General features: G+C 43.7%; 1 long non-coding RNA gene across 1 annotated transcript in view; it reads left to right on the forward strand.

The window, feature by feature from the left end:
- Positions 1–6,977, forward strand: part of LOC135112243 (uncharacterized) — an 11,987-nt gene extending 5,010 nt beyond the window's left edge. The window contains exon 2 of the long non-coding RNA XR_010274198.1: positions 6,334–6,977. This is a non-coding gene — a long non-coding RNA (uncharacterized LOC135112243). The remainder of the gene's footprint in view (positions 1–6,333) is intronic.
- The last annotated feature ends 1,330 nt before the right edge of the window (positions 6,978–8,307 follow it).

Consider the following 8,307-nt stretch of genomic DNA (forward strand, 5'->3'; position numbering starts at 1 on the left):
TAATGCCAAGGGAGGCTGGGCACCAGAAATGAACACACTGACTCAGTTTTCACACACGTTCTCACGATGAATTAGTGAGAGAAACGTGATCTTGTTCCCAGCGAGGCCAGGCGGCGCTGCGGCTCAGATCCAGGCAAGGAGAATGGTTCAGACACGCGGAGCAGAGCTGAGTCTGCCTTTGCTTGGCGCAGACGGCTTACCTTGTGTGCAGGTCTGACGCAAATAAACACCAAAACAACTTCCTGTGCTATGAATATGATTTTTTTTATATGTTTTCTCTCTAGCTTCCAAAGAACTTATGCTCAGACTTGCTACTTTGCCTCTGCTGACCTTGACAACTTCCAGAACCGTATATCATTTGCTCATTTCCAAGCTCTGAGCCACAGCCTTCAGGTTTCTAGTAAAATGTTCTCAGAAACCGAAAAGGGTCAAGGACTACCAGATTCGTTCGTCCACCGTAATTTTACTTTTATTTTCCTCTCCCCTTTTCCTTTAGGGGTGAAAGATTACGCTTCTCGGGTAGTCTTTTTTTGCGGTAAGTGCAGGATTGTGTCCAATAAGACTTAGGAAAGTGGTAAAGGCGAAAGGAGGAGAATGGTGGGAGGTCGCTGGACGGAGAGCCATGGAGGAGGAGAAGGAGGAGGAGGAAGGAGGAGGAGTACCCGAGATGAGGCGAGAATGGATATCAGATGTAACAAGAAAAAATGGAATAGGACGAAAAGCGAAGTAACATTGCGATGAAGAGAGAGAGAGAGAGAGAGAGAGAGAGAGAGAGAGAGAGAGAGAGAGAGAGAGAGAGATTGCTCAAATGGATGCTGGAACACACAAAGAAGCAGAGTTGTGATGATGAGAACGGAAGAGAAAAAAAAAAAAATGTAAATAAACAAGGAACAGGAAGAGCACGGCAACAAAAGAAGACACTTAGAAGCAGAAAACAAAAGAAAATAGCCGTAAACGAGAAATAAGAATTGGATTAGAAGCAGAAGGAGAAGCTGGAAGAGACGATACTAGAGGAGAAGAGGTAGGTGGAATAAAGGTGGGTCGTGTCATTATCTCCTGCGCAACATGTACGGGGCGAACAAGACATAATGGCAGCGGGACGTGACGTAATGGTCCCAGGAAAACGTCTATTTCCCTGGGGTGGCGGCGGTGTGGCACTGGCGAGGCGACGGTTGGAAGGCGTCCACGAAATAATACAGGCAGGGTGGTAATTAGGCACTTTACTGGTGCAAGGGAGGCAGGTCAGTGTTGAGAAGTTGGTGACAAGGTTTTTTTTTCTCGCAGTGTTCGTGACTCGCCATGTGCGCGTGTGTGTTTGTTGCTTCACCATGTGGGCGACTGGCAGCAATGAGTCAGCCTTGAGCACAGCCTGTGTCTTTTCCCGCCGCCGTGTGTGGCAACTTTTCAACTCCACTCACTGCGAAATTGATTTAATTGTATCACTGAAAGTATAATTTGCCCTGAACTAGTGAATTATTTCGTCATGACTTCGCCAGTAGTTATTAATTCAATGGCAACACAAAGTTTCTCTCTGCAGTGAGAAGTGACGCAGAAAAACACGTTTCACGCATCACAGTTAACATGATTTTTACTTTCGCGTTAATATATTTCATTATTGGAAAAAAAAAGAAGAATATCATGAACATGAAATTGGAAAATACGTTTTGCCGCAGGTAATGACGGTGTCTGTGCTGTTGGATAAGGCCAGATTGTTTTTTTTTTTTTTTTTCCTGACTGGTAAAGGAAAGAAGGCGAGAATTTACTGTAGCGGAGAGTGAAAGGGGAAAAGCGGACATGACTTTCCACGCGGCCTGTTCCCGTGAGGTCACACACCCTTGCCACAGGTACCGGAGAGATTCGCTTTCTGCATCGAGTAGCTCACGGCTGAGGCTCAAACCCACGGCCATCAGATCAAGACTCGTGGCCTCTCTCGCGGGAGTTGTGGGGCGGCCTGGTGCTGTGGACTGAGCGAAGGGAAGGGAGGGAAGGGGCGGCCTGTTAGGATGGTGAGAGAACAGGGAAAGGGGGATGGAGAGAGAGAGAGAGAGAGAGAGAGAGAGAGAGAGAGAGAGAGAGAGAGAGAGAGAGAGAGAGAGAGAGAGGGAGGGTAAGAGGTCAGCTGTGAAAAGGATGAGGGGAGGGAGAGGAAGTATTAGGGAGGTAGAGGAAGAGGAAGGAGAAAATGAGAATAGTTGAGAAGAGATATGAGGGTCGTTATACCAACACACACACACACACACACACACACACACACACACACACACACAGTTTAAAGGCGGTAGCAGTTGGTGTGACCAGAAGCCATTTCCCTTAACCCTCATTAATGAATCCTCATAAATAAGGATCTTTTTTGTGTTAAATTTACAAAGTACGCAGTCTCTCTCTCTCTCTCTCTCTCTCTCTCTCTCTCTCTCTCTCTCTCTCTCTCTCTCTCTCTCTCTCTCTCTCTCTCTCTCTCTCTCTCTTTCTCTCTCCTAATCAAACACAACAATGCTACTTGATTTCGCTTACGGTCCAAACTAATGATAGTGTCGAGTAAATTAGTGGTGTCACTCTGCTTACCCGGGTGTTGGTGAGGTATACGAGAGTGTTTTTCATTATGACACACACACACACACGGAGAGAGAGAGAGAGAGAGAGAGAGAGAGAGAGAGAGAGAGAGAGAGAGAGAGAGAGAGAGAGAGAGAGAGAGAGAATGCCCAAGTACAGCCATGCATTACTCCCGCTACCAATACTGAAGAAAATTTTTTGCACCGAATACCATATACATTTTTTTTCCGCTCTTCCGTCGCTTCTCGTCCCACCCACAGGCACCCACGTCACTCGGCAGCCACTTTCGCATCTCCTCTACCCGTTGGTGTTGAAGCTTGGCTGATGCTGCCCTGCGCTACTCTTGACCGTGTTCACTCTAGGCGTTCTCAGCGATGCACATAAGCCCATATTCTAAAACGCTTTGCTCTCTCACAGTGACTGTTTTCCAAGGCCACAGTGATGATTAGCGTGGTTCCCTAGAGTGTTTCTCCTCTTAGTAACGCAAAAATCTTGTTGATCTCTCACTACAACGATAAAAATCCCGTTTAGCTTTAACTAGAGCCTTTTGAAAGTAGTGAAGGTGAATTGCGAAAGTCTTTCAGAATATGGTCGTCCTTACTTGTGAACCTTAATGCGAAAAAGAAAAAAAAGATGGAAAATTTTCAGATAAAGTGGTGTCATAAAATGTAAGCAACACTAGCGATGCTCAGCTCCCAAAGTAAGGTGTGAACAGTGCACTGGAATTACAGAACTGATGAAACAATAAGAAAAAAAAAATAGATATTGTGCTGATGGTAAGCGTTGAAGGATCTCAGCGGACAGGACACTTGATGACTGCAGCTGGTGTGAGCAAGCATGCGCTGAAAAAGAAAAAAGAATAATAATGATAATAATAATAAATAAATAAATAAATAAATAAATAAAATAAATAAAATAAAAAGTAAATAAATAAATAAATAAATAAATAAAATATAGAAATATAAATAGATAAGTAAATACCTGCTGGAAAATTCTGAAGGTTAGGAAGTGAAGGGATGCAAGGAAAGAATGAAAATAAAAGGAAGAGGGAATAAATAGACACAATGGGCAAAAACAAAAGACATGCTGAATAGAAGCTAAGACAAACGAAAAATATAATTCTATGTATAAAAGAAAAATAGAAGAGAATATCCGGTATAAAATTAAATAAAAAAACGAAATTGGTCTTAGGAGAGGTAGAAAAGAATCAACGTAGAAGCGAAAGACTCATAAACAAGGGAGGAGGAGGACAAAAGGGGAAGAGAAAATTAGATTCAGACAGCTGGAAAGGAAAGTTTTTTTAGGGCATTGTGAAATTACGTCACCTAAGAAGAGAGATAAATGCAGGAGGAGGAGCAGCAGGAGGAGGAGTACAAAGAAAAGAAAAAAAATAATTGAAGAAAACAAATAGTAAAAACTGGGCAAAGTAAGAAAGATGACATAGATACAGACAGTCAGACAGAGAAGGCAAAATGGTTTAATTCAAACGGAAGACTACAGTAGTACAAAGAAAGAGAGAGACAAACAAAGACAAAATATCACCGTATCTTTTGGAGGTGAGAGAGAGAGAGAGAGAGAGAGAGAGAGAGAGAGAGAGAGAGAGAGAGAGAGAGAGAGAGAGAGAGAGAGAGAGAGTAACGTCTTTCAACTATATTTAATAACTTTGTATAAATAAACCTGTAAAAAAAAAAAAAAGAGAGAAAGATACTGCAGCGGAAGGAAAGGAAATAAAAGTTTGTGAAATAAAAAAAGGTAAACGAATCTTTTGCACTGAAGAAATATGTGAGACAGGGGGAGGATGAGAGAGAGAGAGAGAGAGAGAGAGAGAGAGAGAGAGAGAGAGAGAGAGAGAGAGAGAGAGAGAGAGAAGCAAGAACAAGGCGGGTGAATGACATTAAGGAAAAGAAACTGTATGAGAGCAATACATCTTTGAGGGTAATTGCATCACGCTGATGGAGAGCACGAGAGACTGACCTCGTAATTACTGGGAGAACCTTTTGTCCCGTGGTGAAGACACATAAGGTGACGATGCGTGCGTGTCACTACATTACACTCACAAATGCTGAAGACGTGGGCGGTGGGCTTAGTAATGCACACAGTCTGAATCATACATGAATTTCCCCAGTCTCCCTCTGTGCCGCGTCTGGTAACAGTGTTTTATTCTTTCCGTAGTCAGCGCGGGAAAGAATGTAGTGAAGAAGAGTTCAGACAAAATAAAGATCATGAAGTGTACTATGCCTGGAGGCCAAATGTATTTGCTGTAAGTACTCAGTACTCAGTAATCATGTTGTTAGTGCTCAGACATTAGGAAGTTTTAAGAAAAGATTAAACGCGTTTATGGATGGGGATGATAGGTGGAAATAGGTAGGTATATTTCATACAGGGACTGCCACGTGTAAGACTGGTCGCTTCTTGCAGCTTCCCCTATTTCTTATGTTCTTATGTTCTTATGTTCTCTGGCATCCCTGTGTCAACAAGGAGACTACTGAAGTTACAGGAATAATAATTATAAGTTATAAGTAGTACAATGTCATGTAACTGTGTGTGTGTGTGTGTGTGTGTGTGTGTGTGTGTGTGTGTGTGTGTGTGTTTTGAGAGGCAGGAACAGGAAGTCGGGCCAGCTGAGTGCTTAACAACGCCAGTTGCTCTGCATCAAGTGGGAGAGTCAGGCCAGGGAGGGAGGGAGAGAAGGGAAGACAGTGTGTCAGTATGAGGTAGCGGCAGGGAAGAGGAGGAAAGGAAGAAAAGTTGGAAGGAGGAAAGAACGGAGAAAAGGGGAAAGGCAGAGGGAGCAAGGAAATAGAAAATTACAAGAGGATTTATTTATTTATTTATTTTTATTTATTTATTTTATTTTATTTTTTTCGTGTGTGTGTGTGTTGCACAAGTGGTGTTATGATGATTAACTCTCATCAGGAACGTGATTATTTGTAATTTGTGACTTTATTTCGTTGCCTTTGTCTTAATCTCTCTCTCTCTCTCTCTCTCTCTCTCTCTCTCTCTCTCTCTCTCTCTCTCTCTCTCTCTCTCTCTCTCATCCCAATAACTCAGTCGTCACCTTGCTATCGTGGCTGTAAAGGCTACAAAAATAATGGCAATGTAGTAACTCACGCATATGGTAACGTATTACCCACTAAATTAGAAAATATTACGTAAAATATTAGGGAAGAATAATAATAAATAAGGCGGAAGAAGATGAACTCTTTGCTCAAACCTTCACTAAAAACCCCACCTTGGATGATTCACGGCGTGTTTCTCCCTCTCCTCCACCCACCGACTATTTCATGCTACCATTAAGATTCTTCGCAGTGATGTTGTCCATTCCGTCGTCTCCTTTCTCTGGAAGACTCTGGAACTCCCAGCCTGCTTCTGTATTTCCACTTTCCTGTGATTTGAACTTTTTCAAGAGGGAAGCTGTCAGACACTTATCCTTCAATATTTGATTATCCCATTTGACCTTCGGAACTGTCATTCAAGTGGACCTTTTTTATTTTTTTATATTTTTATTTCCATTGGCTAGTCCCTCTTACATAAAAAAAAAATCGTTCACTGTGTAAGTGTGATTTGGCATCAGAACAACAGCGCGATTAATTTTTAGAACGATCAATATGCAATCAAATATAATAATAATTTTTTGACAGCCTTGTTAATATTTGAAGTGTTTGGACGTATTTACTTTTGTGCTGTAGGGAAAGAAATTGTATGTATTGTGAGCGTTTTATATTTTCTGTCACATTGCGGCTGTTATTTTTTTTAACTGAGATGTCGCTGTTTGTCCTGCAGGGCCCATGTCGACAGTGGACGCCGTGGACGGTACACCCGCTCACCTGCCGTGCATGGCCGCCAACAGCAGGCCCAGGGACGCTCCTGTCCTGGTGGTGTGGTACAGAGACGGCTCCCGCAGGCCCTTCTACATGTGAGTACCTAGCGTGTGTGTGTGTGTGTGTGTGTGTGTGTGTGTGTGTGTGTGTGTGTGTGTGTGTGTGTGTGTGTGTGTGTGTGTGTGTGTGTGTGTGTGTTTGGTCTCTTGAGGAATTGAGATCGACAATATTCTGGACAAAAAATAAGCAGCTCTCACTTTACGTGCATAGAGATTAGAGGGTTCGTGGGAACAGTTGCATACAGTGTACCGTTCTCCTGAGTGTGTTGGTGGAGTGGGTTGCTGCCTGGCCAGCGGCTCCTTCCTGCCATTATCTCACTGGCACTCTCGGCCTGTGTTGCCATGTTGTTCTCTGCCGCGTGTGTTCATGGTCGTGTTTGGACGTGTGCATGTCCGGGTTACTCTCTGAGCTGAGTCACGGTGTGTTGGCTTCTCTTACTTTGAGTTGGAACATGTAAAGCAAAGCGTTTCTCTAGTACATGTTGTGAGTTGTGTGTGCATAATTCTTTATAATTCCAGGAAATTATATTTATTACTTCACGTGAAAGCCTCTTTATTCATTTGAACATAGCGTGTCAAACTAACGAGTACTCCCATGCTGGGCTGACTGGCGCCTGCTGCTTACTGCTGCTGCTGTTGCTGGTACTGCTGATGTTACCACTGCTGCTGCTGCTGTGAATCACTTGGGAACGTGTGATTCACTTCGTTTTGTGGTTTTTATCCGTTTGTGTGTGTGTGTGTGTGTGTGTGTGTGTGTGTGTGTGTGTGTGTGTGTGTGTGTGTGCACAAAGAAAAAAGAAGAAAAACCTGGTAAAATCATACGAGAGAGAGAGAGAGAGAGAGAGAGAGAGAGAGAGAGAGAGAGAGAGAGAGAGAGAGAGAGAGAGAGAGATCAAAACGATCTTCATCTCGACATGGATAATCAGGAATTGGAATGCACCAAGAACTGAGCCAATTTGGATCAAGGCTAAAAGCAGAGCTTAGTCCTGCACCACGCTGCTTGGCTGTGGGTGTGAGGGGGGAGAGAGGGCAGAGAGGCGGGGAAGGTATGCTTGACGTCAGACAGGTAGTGGAGGCGTGAGAGGGCGTGGGTGTTCATATGATGGTGATGCAATTAACAGTCGCCTATGCAAGTAACCAACCTATATTCGCTTACTTTTGGTGCTCTCTCTCTCTCTCTCTCTCTCTCTCTCTCTCTCTCTCTCTCTCTCTCTCTCTCTCTCTCTCTCTCTCTCTCTCTCTCTCTCTAACTCTCTAACTCTCTCTCTGTGTGTGTGTGTGTGTGTGTGTGTGTGTGTGTGTGTGTGTGTGTGTGTGTGTGTTCGTAACCTTCAATTTTTAGCAGAAGTTAAATGAAAATCAGAGAATCAAACTTTAAATAGGAAAAGAAAGTTGTATGAGGAGGAGGAGAGAGGTGGTATGAGAGATAGAAGATGGAAAGAAATAGATCGAAGAAAGAGTGGCGAGGAAAACTAGGATAACAAGGGAGAAAGTGGAAGAATGTGTAGAAGGGAGGAGAGAAGTGAAACGTGGAGACGCAGGAGGAGGAGGAGGAGGGAGAGACGCTGACTGTCAGAACTCAGTGCCCTGGAAGTGATACACTCAGACCCCTCGCCGCCTCACTGCACAGCCGCCCAGCACGCCACACGCACTAGTTAACCTATCCGCCCATAACACCACGTCCCGATAGCAAGGACCAGAATTAGGAAAGCAGCAACTATTCGTGAACAGCTTAGAATGTGTCTCCCTCCGCCCCTCTTACCAAGCTGGAAGTTAGTGGACGCGTTTACTGACCAGAGAAGTTAGTGTATTATAAAGTGGCGTTAGATTTGATGCTGTTACCGCTTATAAAACCTTCTTTTTCGTTTTTGCTGATG

The sequence above is a fragment of the Scylla paramamosain genome, chromosome 23 (assembly GCF_035594125.1).
Source record: "Scylla paramamosain isolate STU-SP2022 chromosome 23, ASM3559412v1, whole genome shotgun sequence".
NCBI lineage: Eukaryota > Metazoa > Arthropoda > Malacostraca > Decapoda > Portunidae > Scylla > Scylla paramamosain.